Below are 16,832 nucleotides of genomic sequence, written 5' to 3' on the forward strand. Positions count from 1 at the left end.
CTCCTTTGGAACATGTACATATGCATCACATCCAAATACCCTCAAATGTGAAAGATAGGGTTTCTTACCAGTCTATACCTCTTGTGGAGTCTTATCCTCCAAAGCTGATGAAGGTGACATGTTGACCAGGTAACATGTAGTCTCCACCGCCTCTGCCCAGAATTCCTGTCCTAGCCCGACACCACTAAGCATGCTTCTTGCCCTTTCCATCAACGTCTTGTTCATTCCTTTTGCAACTCCATTTTTTCTCAAATGTGTATGGAGTAGTCTTCTGCCATGCTATACCACACTTCTTACATAACTCTTCAAATTCCTTACTAGAAAACTCTCCACCATTATCTGTCCTCAGCACCTTTATCTTCTTCTCTATCTGGTTTTTCACCAGAGCCTTAAATTCTTTAAACCTATCAAAGATTTTAGATTTCTTATTGAGGAAATATATCCATGTATTCCTTGAGAAGTCATCTAAAAATGATACATAGTACATAGACTTACCCAGTGATGGAACCTTCACAGGTCCAAACACATCACTGTGCACAAGCTCTAATATTTGTTTCGCCCTCTTACCACCAGAGGGGAAACTCACCCGATTCTGCTTCCCATATACACAATTTTCATAGAAATCAAAATCCAGAGAGCTATTAGTCGTACCTTCTACCATACCTTTCCCATGAAGTATTCGAAGGCCCTTCTCTCCAATATGCCCAAGCCTTTGTTGCCATAGCATGGTCTTTTCTCCAGAGACCACTAGATTTTTTGCTTCACTTCCAGGAACCACAGAACTATTACACCCATCAATAATAGTGCTACCTTGCAGCTTGTACAGAGTTCCAATCCAAACTCCCCACATGTATACCAGTTCTCCCTGAACCATCTTGCAAGTATCTTTCTCGAACACTGTTTTTACACCTACATCATTGAGCTTGCTTACAGAAATCCGATTTCTGGCCAATGCAGGAATATGAAGAACATCTGGAAGTGTTCTAACCCTTCCACCTTGCAACTTCAACTTTACTTTTCCACGACCAATGAGTCTAACCTTCCTATCATCCCCTAAGAAGACATCACGACCATCATATTTCTCATACTCTCAGAACCACTCTCTATGGGTAGTGAAGTGAAAGGATGCACCTGAGTCAATCAACCATGCCTCATGATCTACATGTGTACTTGAAGAAGCCAAGTACACATTCCCACCTTCATCTGACATGCTTTTTACCTCTGCTAAAGGAGAATCATCAGATCCCTTTCCTTTCTCAGGAGCTTTAGATTTACAATCCCTTTTGTAGCGCCCTTCCTTTCCGCATTTTCAGAAAACCATATTTATAGGTTTTCCTAGAGATGTAGATCTCCCTCTAGATTTAGATCTCCCACTCGATGACTTATTTTTGTTTCTATTTTGGGACCATCCTCGTACAGACAAGGCATCACCATTATGGCTCTCCATATTTTCCCATCTCATCTCCTTCATCAGTAAGGATGAGACTATTTCATCAAACTACAAGGCAGTTGCATTGCTACCTATTGCAATAACCAGACTATCCCACGAATCTGGTAGAGAACACAACAAAATGATGCACTTATCTTCATCTGAAATTTTAATATCAACATATAATAACTGGCTTACCACAGTATTAAATGCATTCAGATGCTTTGTCACCGAGTCTCCATCTTTCATCCTCAGGTTATATAGTTTTTTCCATAGGAACAGTTTATTCACCAGAGACTTATATTGGTACAAACTCCCTAACTTTTCCCACAAAGCCTTCACCGTAGCTTCCCCTGATACATTCAACAACACTGAATCTGAGACACACAATCATATTATGCTCTTTGCCTTCCGATCCAACTTCTTCCATTCTTCATCAGACACTCTCGTTGGTTTAGTACCTAGATCTACCACGATCCACTGATCTTTATCCACCAATAGATCCTCCATATTCATTTTCCATAACTCAAAACTCTGACCATTAAATTTCTCGATCTTTATCTTTCCACTGCTCGCCATCTTCTTTCACCACCAGAATCGATCCCACAAATCTCCCACTGAACAGGGTCTACCACAGGCCCGAGTGAAACCCCTCAACAACAAAGGCATCCCCTTGAAGCCAAAACAACTCTAATACCAAATGTAGGTTTTAATCCCATACATAAATTACCTGCATACGAATTCTAAAAAGCCAGAAAATAAACAATGTGAGAGCATAACACATAAAACACATATACACAGAGATTTTCCCTTGGATCCCAAAACTGGGACTACTAACTTGATTTTTCATTATGTTCCTTTCAATGTTACAATACATAATTATACATGCTAAAGCATCCAATACCATGGATCGAAAACCATCGCGTCCAAAACCATGTACCGAAAACCGTTGCGTCCAAAAACATGTGCAAAAACTATGCACAAAACCAAACATAGGTCTGCCCAACCTAATATAGGGTCCAAAAAAATTTCCCCGGGGCTCTACCCCCCCTCTAACCCCCCTCGTAAACTACGTGGGCTAGTCGTGGAAAAAATATAACACAACCCAACATATTAAGGAAACTGAAAAACTGAAAGAGACAGTGTTGGGCGTCCAAGTGGAATAGGAGGGTGGACACTAATATCCAATTGGATCAGGGAAATTATCTTTAATATTGAGCTTGTTGAGCTCCCCATAATCCAGACACATATGCCATGATCCATCCTTCTTGTGCACCAATACTACTAGAGCATAGAAAGAACTTCAACTTAGTTGAATTATACGAGCATCTAGAATTTCTATAATCATATATTCAATTTCACTCTTTTGGGCATAGGGATATATGTAAGGCCTAATGTTTAGAGGAACACTTCCTAGAATCAAGTGAATAACATGATCATAATCAGAAATAAGTATCAGGCCTTTAGGAGTCTCAAATACCTTGGAATGATTGTCCAAGACTTTTTGGAAATCTGGAGAAATGGATGATTTCGATGTTTTAACTTATAGTGAGCATTATTTTGCAATTACGCATCATTTTTCCTTCTTTAAAATATTTTTCATGCAATTAGATATCATGATCTTCCTTGTTTCCCTGTGATACCCTTAATTCAATTTCCTTTTCTTCCTAGAAAAATTTCAAGAAAAATTCTTGAAAATTAAAATATGTCATCCCCAAAGATTGTAACTATTGGATTCTTAATACAAAATTATCACCACCCATTGGAATGGAAAGGATTGGACTATTTAGTACATGTTCTTCCATGGTTATCTTTATATTATGGCTCTTTCTAGAGAAATTAATAATTCCTCCATTTGCTACCATCACTTGACACTGGTGTTGGATATAGAAAGCAATTTAATTCCTTGGCTATCTTACACTGAATAGAATTATGGGTACTACCTAAAACAATCAACAATATTACCTTTTTATTATTGATATATCCTTTTATCTTGAGATTTTGAGGAGTCATAATTCCGACCAATGCATTATAAGATATGTTCTTTTTATGGGGTTGGTTCTTGGTGTATATCGTCCTCTTTTGATGTTTCTTGTTCCATTTCTTCCTCCTCGTCACAACCTATGTAGAATGATTTCGTCTCAAGACACTTATGACCTTTAGTGTATTTTATATCAAAATTGTAACAAAGCCCTTTCGCTCTTTTTTCCTGCACTTTTAGTGGTGTTAACCTTATATGTTATGGTAGGATAGATGCAACAATACTTTCATATTTATAGTTGTGAGTGGTAGACTTTGATGAACCCTAGTATTGCAACAAGAATGTTGCAACTCCCAAGGCTACTTTCTTGAATTATCAACCCAATATTCATACAAACTTAGAAGTGAGAGTTCTATATCATAGTAGTTCAAGCTATACTCATGTCATGTTTAGTCATTGGATCAGATCAAGGTATGCAGAGAGCACTCCTTCAACTAGCTTACAAAGAGAATTTGCATGAAAAAAAAACAAGAGTCTACTCTAATTGCAGGAAGGTGAACAAAGTTATTCTTTCTTCAAAATTGCTTCTTAAGCTCTTCTTGCTTCTTCAAGTTGGGTCTTCAAGGTAGTAATTTCATTTTCAAGTTTTTTGAAGTCCTCAAATATTTATTTGATATGACTAATCAAAATTCCTTCTCTTATTTCTGCTTCTTCTAATTGGAGTCTTAAGATGACAACTTCATCCTTTGTACCATCAATGTCATGATTATTTTGTTCAAATTCTTGCATCAATTTCTTAATATATTAATTTTCTTCTTTCAATATATTTATTTCTTCTAGAGCAGCCACAAGCTCTAATTTCAAGTTTGCTTCAAACTCTACTTCAGACATATTCATAGTTTTCTATGCTTTTGGTGTTTTCATACATCTCCTTTGATTCTTGATAAATTTTTTGTTCTTGTTCCACACACTATATTTTTGGCCCAACAGACACAAAGATAGATTCTCCATAAATATTTTGTAATTTTTCCCAAGGCTTTTGGTTGAAGAACATTAACCCACCTTGATTTTTATGGAATTTGATAGGCCATTCAAGATGGATTTCAACGCTTTCATGTTGTTTCCCCTTGATTCTTTTGAATTTGTATCTATCAATGGAGTTTTTCGAGCTATGTATAACTCTGTAATCACTTAATCCTAGAAATCATATCCTACAACCATCAAATAGAATTTCATTCCTTTTCTCCATAACACAGTTTTTTCCATCGAATAAGTGATATTTTCCAACCTCATTGATATTTGATTTCGTGACTGAGGAGAAATAATGTTCGAAAGATTTGGAACCTGTCCTTTTTGACCTTGCCATTTTTTCTTGGGGATATTCCTTCTAGAGTAAAGGTACCAGCTCTAATTCCAATTGATGGAAATACTAAGGGGTGGGTGAATTAGTATTTATTTCAATTGTTTATTAGCTAGTTAATTTTTTTATTAACTAGAAGCATAATTTATGTTAGAACAAAAAATATAATTTTATTATTGAAAACAACAGTGAGGACTCCAATAATCTTTTACAAATTCAGGATCCAACCTTTTCAAATATTTTAATACTACAAGGCACCAACCTTATATAAGGAAAGCAATCCTTTCAAGCAAATCCAGGCTCCAACCTGGTCAATATGAGGACATCAATCCTATTCAGCACATCCAAGCACCAACCTAGTCTATATGAGGACACCAATCCTCTTAAGGAACCAACCTAATCAATCTTCAAAATTAACTCTGAATCTATAACACCCCCTCCCCACATTAACCTGCTTTTACTAGCCCTCTGGGTAAATGTGAAGCGGAGTACCACTGACATGAACCGACCTCCTAGTGCCAGTTAATAAAATGGGGCTTACAACTAACCACAAATTGACAACTCACAAGATCCCTTAAATCTATAGACCACTTAGGGGAAAAATAAACACTCCATGTGACCAAATGTTGAGTTGGGGCTTCCTTTCACTAACCTAGACCCTCAACTGAATGCATGACAAGGCCTGGGTTTAGTTGAAGGCCTCCAACCACATTAAAAAAAACTACCTACATTCGGTTGTGACCCAAATTGCCAAGTTCATAGGGTGTGATCCCGAGATCTGAGCCACAATTCCACGTCAGCGTTTAGACCACTACCCAAAAGTTTAGGAGACTTCTCAAATCATAAATGACATGAAAACAAGGCTAAACATTCAAAATCAAGTAAGAAACTTGACCTAGATTGAGCAGAACATACTAGATATTTCGTTAAACACATGGAAAACGTGTAAACTACATGTCATAAATGCATATCTAATAATAAACTGATAGTCTTCACCTAAGAATCACCAAGAAGGCTCTAAATCCTCTCTAGCTAGCTTCAATGGCACTTTTTAGTCCATGCATTCATCAACCATTCATATATTCATAAAATGTGTCAAGAGCCATATATAATATACATCATATACCCAACATATAACCACGGAAAATCATCCATAATATCACCATCATAATCAATACATATGCTCACAGATCACAATAGAAAATACCTCTTATTTATAGATGAAAATGCCAACCAAGCCAAGGATTTCCATGTACCACCCGACCATAGATTGGGATGAACCACATCTCTCTTTCAAACCAATCACCCCTCACCATAATCCAAGCATGAATTTTGGATGTCATGGAATAAACCAAGACAAATGCAAACCCAGGCTTCTAGAGGCCAAACCACCTCAACTCTCAACTAGTTATACCACCTCATAGTCAGACATCATTAACACCAACCAAATCGGTCTCTACCCAAGTTTTCTAGGGCTCCAATGTAATATCCCTCCCCTTAATAATAAATAATAAATAATAATATAATAATAAATAATAAATAATAAAAATAATAAATAATACAAAATAAATAATAATAATGTAAATAATAAATAATAAATCATAAATGTTAAATAATAAATGATATTTAAAAATATACAAGAAAGTAAATATAAAATTAATTTCCTAATTAAAATCAGAATCAACAAATAAGTACATACCTATATTATCTGTGATCAATGTCTGCCAGATGACAACAAGGTTTTGGGGACGACTCTCCACCCAACCGTAGGCTCAATTGTGCAAGGATTTGCTACAACTGGCCACCCCCGAGCCCTCAATCAACGTACTACTGCCAGTGACTCCTAAGTCTTAGAACTCCATTCTCCCAAGAGAATGCAAGATAGAATCTCGGAATGATGGAATGCAAGAATGCCTCTCACCTTCATCACCATCTATTAAATAGAACAACATTGGAAGGGGAACCACATGCACACACTCCATGTGTCTACATGCAACTTTCTTTTGATTTTTAGCTTTCTTGTTTTATTTCTTTACTTTTCTTTTGATTTTTAGCTTATGCACACAACTTATCTTCTCCAATCATTCTATTTATCATACCTTACAGGTTCCTTAAAATAACCTTCATTATTACCTTGATTTTTCAACTTCATTAGTTGATTGCCAATACTTTCTTCTTTATGTGCATCATCCTTAGATAGACCTTATAGTGATACCTTTAGAGTACCAAGTCATGATTATACCAAACTCTTCCATTATGTTTTAAAATAGGTTGTTTCTCCTTATTGATTTCTTACCCCTGTTGTGATACTTCTTCTCTACCGCCTTAAACATCTGATCCAAGTTGGCCATAATCACATGAACTATCATTATCAAGTTTCTCCTTTCCATTTCTCTTTATACATATTTATCCACTATATGCAATTAAACTCGAATCACGAAACCTTACCGCAACAAGGTTTTGGGGACGACTCTCCACCCAACCATAGGCTCAATTGTGCAAGGATTCTGCTACAACTGGCCACCCCCGAGCCCTCAATCAACGTACTACTGCCAGTGACTCCTAAGTCTTAGAACACCATTCTCCCAAGAGAATGAAAGATAGAATCTCGGAATGATGGAATTCAGGAATGCCTCTCACCTTCCTCACCATCTATTAAATAGAACAACATTGGAAGGGGAACCACATGCACACACTCCATGTGTCTACATGCAACTTTCTTTTGATTTTTAGCTTTCTTGTTTTATTTCTTTACTTTTCTTTTGATTTTTAGCTTTCTTATTTTATTTTCTTCTTTTTGATAGCTTTACTGATTTTTTTATTGTTTTCTTTGTTTTATTTCTATTTACTCATATTTAGAGCTTTAGAATAGTTATTACTATTTTTATTTTTATTATTTTTATTTATTTTCTTGTATATTTTTAAATATCATTTATTATTTAACATTTATGATTTATTATTTACATTATTATTTTTATTATTTATTATTTATTATTTTATTTACTTCATGTTACCAACACCCTCTGCTAAACTAGTATAACCAGCAGGCATTGAAAGTCCCCAACACCCCGGGAAATATCAAGGAATCTCTGTCCTTTTTCCCACTTTCGGCACCAGGCTAAGCCTGACCCGGTCTGTATCCTAGTCCAAGGCTGGCCCCAAGGCTCGCGCTTGACTCAGACCTCATCTGCCCCAAGGCAGGCATCCAGTCCGGTACTCAATGACCCCGGGCATCTCGCAAGGCTGACCCACTCCCTCCACAATTACTAAGGTGCACAGCCCCAGGCATCGAAGTCCTTTACATCCCTTCCAGACTTCGGCATCCCAATCCAATAACAGGCACCTAGCCTAGAACATCAGGCACTTGGCCTCCTCAAGATGGTCCCATAGCTCTTCAAGAGCTATCCATCAAGAGCTATACACAAGACAAAGGAACCACTGGCATATGTAGTGTTGATTGAGTTTTGTCCCCAGCCCATATGGTGTTACTTATTCTCCCTCGTGCGTATGGGCTCGCATGAGATCATCAAATAAACTGGCCCTCTCAGCCCATTTGTGGAGTCCTGTGAATCATCACATCTCAACATGCATCCAATGCATTAACCATACCATCATAGTATCATAGGAAATAATCCACATGCCAACTCTTGCATGTCATCATGAGAACGTTCATCTTTGTTAATCGCGACATTATGAATAATAAGGAACTGCATGCTCATGCATGTCATAGATTTGTACGGAACTATCGCATGCTTTAGTTATACCATCAACATAATTGTATTAAAGACATATCATGACTTCTCATAAATGAACCACATGCCAATAATCCTCATATTATAGCATCATAATTCCTATGCCACATTATGCATATCATATCCATCATGAGTATTGAACATTAAATACCTATCATCACGTAGTAAATGAATATGTCAATATACCTTGACATAACGTCATAATGCCTATGCATATTGCTATTATCATATGGATACATTATCACTATAAGAACCATATGTAAATCATTATCTTCCTACCATGAAACATTGTCAATATGTTTTCATCAAGTTGTCAATTACTTTTCAATAATCATTGCGACTTCTTTCTACTAGGTAATTGATCATTTACACCAACGATATATCATTAAATTTCACAGGAGCCTCATCATCTTGAGTCTTAATCTCTCATCATATATTCTTCCTTCCCCAAGGAAATTCTGGTGAATTTCATTGTTTAAGATATCACTAGTGATACCATCTATCGCTATATGCAATTGCATATAAACACTATTTCATCATGATTTAATCTTTATATCATGAGGATTTGTTGATCCATGTTGACTTATTTAACAAATAGCACTTCATCCACCAAAATATTTTCTTATCTCATCAAGTTCGTAAAGTTCGTATCTCAATACCACTTGATTTCTTTATCATAAATTCAGTTTCCTCAAGTTGGGCAAAAGACTCTTTATTAAATAGTATCATTATTTTAGATTTTGAAACAGTTGGAAACACTACTACCATCTTTATCCATGGGAAACTTATATGTGAGGTGTTATGTGGAAACCACCTCTTTTAACGTTATGGGAAGTCTTACTCGTGAAATAATGAGTCAAGTACAAACTCTATTAATTGACTTTTACTTCTTTTGTCACTATGTACACAATCCTTCTCAAGGTATCCGTATAAAATTTCTAGCAACATTCCTTCCTATATCTTCCTCGTTTATTATCATTTGGTCATCATGCAGCTTCAACTTCACAATTTTTTTTTTAAATATGTAGATCATCATTATGACCATTACCAATCATGTTTCTAGCTCTACTCATCAATACCTTCAAAAGAACTTTCTTCTTAATAGAACATCCCTTCATTTCCTCCTACCCAATATCCATAGATATATTTTTCTTTTTCTCCCTGTCATGATTTCATACTATTCCATGTCTACTAGCTAAAAATGGAAGTTTCTTCACTTCATTAAAATTTACTTGAATTGTGGTTTCTTCTCCTTCTCTCCTATAGCATTGATATCCTTGGAAATGTTGTTACTATTTCCAACTTTGGTAATACATAAAATCTCCTGATCATACATCTTGTTATCCATAATTCATTCATATAGTTAGTCACCTATGAAATATTTACAATGTGGCTCTCCCATTGTTATAGATGTTGTTATGCACACAACTTATCTTCTCCAATCATTCTATTTATCATACCTTACAGGTTCCTTAAAATAACCTTCCCAGCCACCCGATCCGGTTCTGGGTCGGGTGGCGGTGTCTTTTCTTTATGGTGTGGAATATTTCTGTGGTTCTTTGATTTCTTAAATTTCCTTAGAGTAATCATTTAATAGCCATAAGAATCTCAAGATACATTCAATAAATTTGTTTAAACGATTTATTTTGTTAAAAGCAGTCCATTTAATTCTTCTAACATAAGTTATGATTGCTTAAACAGATACTCACAATATTTCACTCTACAACACATAATTTCAATTTATCCTAGCACATAAGGTTATGAATCTGTAGACTTAATATTGGTGTGACATATCATTTCAAAAGTCATGGTAAAATTTTCTTTCAGAATTCAAGTACCTTCTTAAAACTAATATTCTTAAGCTTTACTCATTGGAATTTTGATTTTATGTTGAGACAATTCTCTAAGTTTTAATACTACAAAATTAGTGATTATTGATAATTTGCATGATCAATCACACAGTTTCAAATTTGGCAATGGTCTGATTGCATGCCGAGCAGTAGGGGAAAAATATATAAAACAGTAGATTGAAATGAATCAAGAATCTTCAAAACTTTGTTGAATAAATTTGGCATGGTTAATACATACCTGGTTAAAAATTCACTGCATAATTATCACAACAATAATCTAAGTATTTTGGCTCTTATTTTATGCTTCTTCAGTGATGAATCTTGATATTGAGTGACTGATTACAGTGTTTGGCTATCATTGCACTATTGATATGGTATGCTGGCATGTTTTTTTTAACAAATCTTTAATGCTGGTGTAACTACTCACCACCGGTTCATTTTACAACACAGTTTACATAGCACTTGAAGTATTTGGATAATTGAAGTTGAAATTTGTCACCAATTAAAGTGCTCTAAAATAGTGAAATCTGTTCCAATTCACAATGCATAAACTCTGATATCTTATTACCTTTAGATAATCATTATTCACTAGCATCTGTTCATTATTTAATTGTTCAATCTGATCTAAAAACACAGAGATAACATTCCTTGAATGTTGATCATACTATTCACTAATTATTTGGGTTGGATTGCTGTTCTCATTGTCCTTCAGCAATAACAATTGCTTGGCATTTCTCTCGTCTATTATTGGAAGAGCACAACTCTCTCAATATGATCTTCTAATAAATTTAATTTTGCACTGCCATTTCCATTCAGATTACATGTATCTGCTCATGTACTATTATATTCTCAATGGAAAACTGTACAGACTTGGATTTCAATTTACTTGTTGCGGTATGTTTTTTTAAACTGTTACTTCGAATATAGTTTCATGTGCCCACCATGGGCTAGTTCATTTATGGTTAAAATTAATACAATCAGTCTAAGCAGTTTTGGTTATCAAGCTTTGTCATAAACGATGAAGTCTATTTTTCTTTATTATTTAATAACTCGAGTTGTCACTGAGTTAACTCGATTGTCCAGCTGTCGTTGAGTCAGATTATTTTGACTTTACTGAACCACAATTCAAGTAAATTTTAATGAAGTGAAGAAACTTCCATTTTTAGCCAGTAGACATGGAATAGTATGAAATCAAGACAGGGAGAAAAAGAAAAATATATCTATGAATATTGGGTAGGAGGAAATGAAGGGATGTTCTATTAAGAAGAAGGTTCTTTTAAAGGTATTAATGAGTAGAGCTAGAAAAACCATTGGTAATGGTCATAATGATGATCTACATATTTTAAAAATGTGAAGGTGTGAAGTTGCATGATGACCAAATGATAATAAACAAGGAAGATATAGGAAGGAATGTTGCTAGAAATTTTATACGGATACCTTGAGAAGGATTGTGTACATAGTGACAAAAGAAGTAAAAGTCAATTAATAGAGATTGTACTTGACTCATTATTTCACGAGTAAGACTTCCCATAACGTTAAAAGAGGTGGTTTCCACATAACACCTCACATATAAGTTTCCCATGGATAAAGATGGTAGTAGTGTTTCCAACTGTTTCAAAATCTAAAATAATGATACTATTTAATAAGAAAGAGTCTTTTGCCCAACTTGAGGAAACTGAATTTATGATAAAGAAATCAAGTGGTATTGAGATACGAACTTTACGAACTCGATGAGATAAGAAAATATTTTGGTGGATGAAGTGCTATTTGTTAAATAAGTCAACATGGATCAACAAATCCTCATGATATAAAGATTAAACCATGATGAAATAGTGTTTATATGCAATTGCATATAGCGATAGATGTTATCACTAGTGATATCTTAAACAATGAAATTCACCAGAATTTCCTTGGGGAAGGAAGAATATATGATGAGAGATTAAGACTCAAGATGATGAGGCTCATGTGAAATTTAATGATATATCGTTGGTGTAAATGATCAATTACCTAGTAGAAAGAAGTCGCAATGATTATTGAAAAGTAATTGACAACTTGATGAAAACATATTGACAATGTTTCATGGTAGGAAGATAATGATTTACATATGGTTCTTATAGTGATAATGTATCCATATGATAATAGCAATATGCATAGGCATTATGACGTTATGTCAAGGTATATTGACATATTCATTTACTACGTGATGATAGGTATTTGATGTTCAATACTCATGATGGATATGATATGCATAATGTGGCATAGGAATTATGATGCTATAATATGAGGATTACTGGCATGTGGTTCATTTATGAGAAGTCATGATATGTCTTTAATACAATTATGTTGATGGTATAACTAAAGCATGCGATAGTTTCGTACAAATCTATGACATGCATGAGCATGCAGTTCCTTATTATTCATAATGTCGCGATTAACAAAGATGAACGTTCTCATGATGACATGCAAGAGTTGGCATGTGGATTATTTCCTATGATACTATGATGATATGGTTAATGCATTGGATGCATATGATTCACAGGAATCCACAAATGGGCCGAGAGGGCCAGTTTATTTGATGATCTCGTGTGAGCCCATACGCACGAGGGAGAATAAGTAACACCATATGGGCTGGGGACAAAACTCAATCAACACTACATATGCCAGTGGTTCCTTTGTTTTGTGTATAGCTCTTGATGGATAGCTCTTGAAGAGCTATGGCACCATCTTGAGGAGGCCAAGTGCCTGATGTTCTAGGCTAGGTGCCTCTTATTGGATTGGGATGCCGAACTCTGGAAGGGATGTAAAGGACTTCGATGCTTGGGGTTGTGCTCCTTCGTAGTTGTGGAGGGAGTGGGCCAGCCTTGCGAGATGCCCGGGGTCATTGAGTACCGGACCGGATGCCTGCCTTGGGGCAGATGAGGTCTAAGTCAGGCGTGAGCCTTGGGGCCAGCCTTGGACTAGGATACAAACCGGGTCAGGCTTAGCCTGGTGCCGAAAGTGGTAAAAAGGACAGAGATTCCTTGAGATTTCCCGGGGTGTTGGGGACTTTCGATGCCTGCTGGTTATACTAGTTCAGCAGAGGGTGTTGGTAACATGAAGTAAATAAAATAATAAATAATAAAAATAATACATAATTCAACATAACTTCGGGACGAAGTTCCTTAAAGTGGGAGAGTATGTAATATCCCTCCCCTTAATAATAAATAATAAATAATAATATAATAATAAATAATAAATAATAAAAATAATAAATAATACAAAATAAATAATAATAATGTAAATAATAAATAATAAATCATAAGTGTTAAATAATAAATGATATTTAAAAATATACAAGAAAATAAATAAAAATAATAAAAATAAAAATAGTAATAACTATTCTAAAGCTCTAAATATGAGTAAATAGAAATAAAACAAAGAAAACAATAAAAAAATCAGTAAAGCTATCAAAAAGAAGAAAATAAAATAAGAAAGCTAAAAATCAAAAGAAAAGTAAAGAAATAAAACAAGAAAGCTAAAAATCAAAAGAAAGTTGCATGTAGACACATGGAGTGTGTGCATGTGGTTCCCCTTCCAATGTTGTTCTATTTAATAGATGGTGAGGAAGATGAGAGGCATTCTTGCATTCCATCATTCCGAGATTCTATCTTGCATTCTCTTGGGAGAATGGAGTTCTAAGACTTAGGAGTCACTGGCAGTAGTACATTGATTGAGGGCTCGGGGGTGGCCAGTTGTAGCAAATCCTTGCACAATTGAGCCTACGGTTGGGTGGAGAGTCGTCCCCAAAACCTTGTTGTCATCTGGCAGACATTGATCACAGATAATATAGGTATGTACTTATTTGTTGATTCTGATTTTAATTAGGAAATTAATTTTATATTTACTTTGGACTATTACATCCAAGAACTAGTAACTCAACCCACATCCTTCCAGGGCTCTAGAGCATTTGTCCAACCCAGCTCCAAAGACTAGTAACTCAACCCACCAAGGGCTCTAGAGTGTTTGTTCCAACCTAGGCTCTAGGACTAGTAACTCAACCCAAGTTGTTCAAGGGATTCTAGAGAATTTTTTCCAACCCACAGCCATAAGGAAATATGAGCACAAATCAGAAAACAATCAAGTGAAAAAACCCAGAACACCATGGCTTTCCCGTAAATGGAAAGGAAACGCTAAAACCACTATCAGTCCAAGAAAATATTCATGCCAATAATAGTTCATAACCAAAAAATCACATGCATATACCATGCATCCTTAATCTGGAAAAGAAATCACACATGTAACATGTTACCTATGAAGAAATCCACTTCTAGTTGTTGATCCAACTGTTCCCTTGCTCTTTCCTTCTTTCTATTTCCTTCTTTCTCCAATTCCAATGTATGCCAAAGTGCTCCAATGACATTGGTCTTATTTTTCCTTTATTAACCTTTATTACATGAAATTTTAACCCAGGGATGTTACAAACCCATCCCCCTTTTGAGAATACCATCCTTGGTGTTCTAAGACACCTAAGACCAATAAATCATTGAAAACAAAACATACTGCCTATGGAGCTTTATAACATAGCTTGATGCAGTGTTTACAATAAACAACTACTCAAAACTATGACCAACATGACAAACATACCACTTACTGGAGATTTATAACACAACTCATTATGGTATTCTCAATGAAAAGCACATATACTTAGGCACATTTTGTTCGGCCAACAAATAAGCATATTGTTTAGGGAGCTTTATAAATCCAACTCGATATAGTATTCACGATGAAATACACATATATACATATGTACACTCCTTTTAACCACCAAATAAAAGGATACAATGCCTACATTAGCAACAAGGGAATCTAGAGTCTCACACCTCCATCCTCAAAGTAATACCAAGATTCACCTCCTTCGTAGGTAATCCATAATCCACTTCCAAAATCAAACCTGCATCCAATGTCCAATGCTACAATCGTTGCGCTACTTGTTCTCCCAGTGAACAATTATCGGTTTATTGTTCTATGGCACACTCCCAATGTGCTTATAATTCCATCTACAAATTCTAATGACCAAAGAAAACTCATTCCTTGACCTTCCCTTCTCTACTACACATTCCCTTGGGTAATCTGGTCAAACCCTTTCGTGTAGTCACACACCTTCCCTTGGCAAGGCTTCCTTGGATCAGAAGGTCCAAAAATGAAGGCATATCCCTACCTTAAAAATATCTTATCGGTTATAGCATGCTCATGGAAATCAATGGAAACTATTGGATACCAGTGTCCCACAATGGCCCTACTCTTGAAGTGCTTTACTAGTATATTATTTCTTGTTCCAATTACTTTTTGTTGTTGTTGCTAATTCTTGTAGTCAGTTTAAACCACCCAAACCAGGAATTTCCCATGATTTCCTAATTGGTAGATCATTAATAAGGTATTCCTTCAATAATTCATGTCATAAAAAACAAAACTATTTCTTTGATCAATTATCATTTATAAACATATCTCATCTGGTTAGCTCAAAATGTAACCATCATAAATAAAAATCATAGATCACATGTTACCATCATAAACCAAATTTGTATATCAGATGCATAACCAAAAATGAAATAAAATACACATACCTATCCTTCAATTTGTTCTTTGCTTATGCCTTTGTTCTTTGTCCTTTTCGTACACACACTGAATCAATTTCCAAACCCGGAAAGCACCAAATGCCTTCTCTTTCGTTCAATCACATACACATACACATAGTGTACATCACACGCATACACCCACAAATGTTGTACGACACCATACATACACCTACACCTGGTGCACAACACAACACATACACTTACACCTGATGTACAATGCAACACATACACTTAAACTTGGTGTAAAACACAACATATACACCTACACCCGGTGTATAACACAACACATACACCTACACCTAGTGTACAACACCAGACATTACATTCATCTACAGACAATGTACAAAACAACACATAAACCTACACCCTGTGTATAACACCACACAATACATGCACCTACACCTGGTGTACAACGCAATACATATATGTACACAGTACAACACAATGAATACACATGTCACAATACAACGACTACACAATACACATAACATAGTACCACTTGTGCACAACACAACATGTATGATTTGTACACAATACCACATGTACACAACACCATATGTACACAACACCACCTATACAATGTGTGCATGGCACCACATGTACACAACACCACCTTCACAACATGTACACAATAGCACATGTACCACATGTACACAACACCACATGCACACAACACCACATGTAAAACATGCACACAACACCATATGTACATCCAAAGACCACACTTTATCTACCAAGAAACCTAGATTCTATTGTCTTTCTCATGCCTTACTATGTGCATCCAAAATCAAAATTTTTGTTTGCAGACTTTTCTAGTTATCCATGTTTGTTACAACTTGATGTAG

Source organism: Pinus tabuliformis, chromosome 8 (assembly GCF_031772625.1).
Source record: "Pinus tabuliformis cultivar Carrire ecotype Pingquan chromosome 8, CPIR1, whole genome shotgun sequence".
NCBI lineage: Eukaryota > Viridiplantae > Streptophyta > Pinopsida > Pinales > Pinaceae > Pinus > Pinus tabuliformis.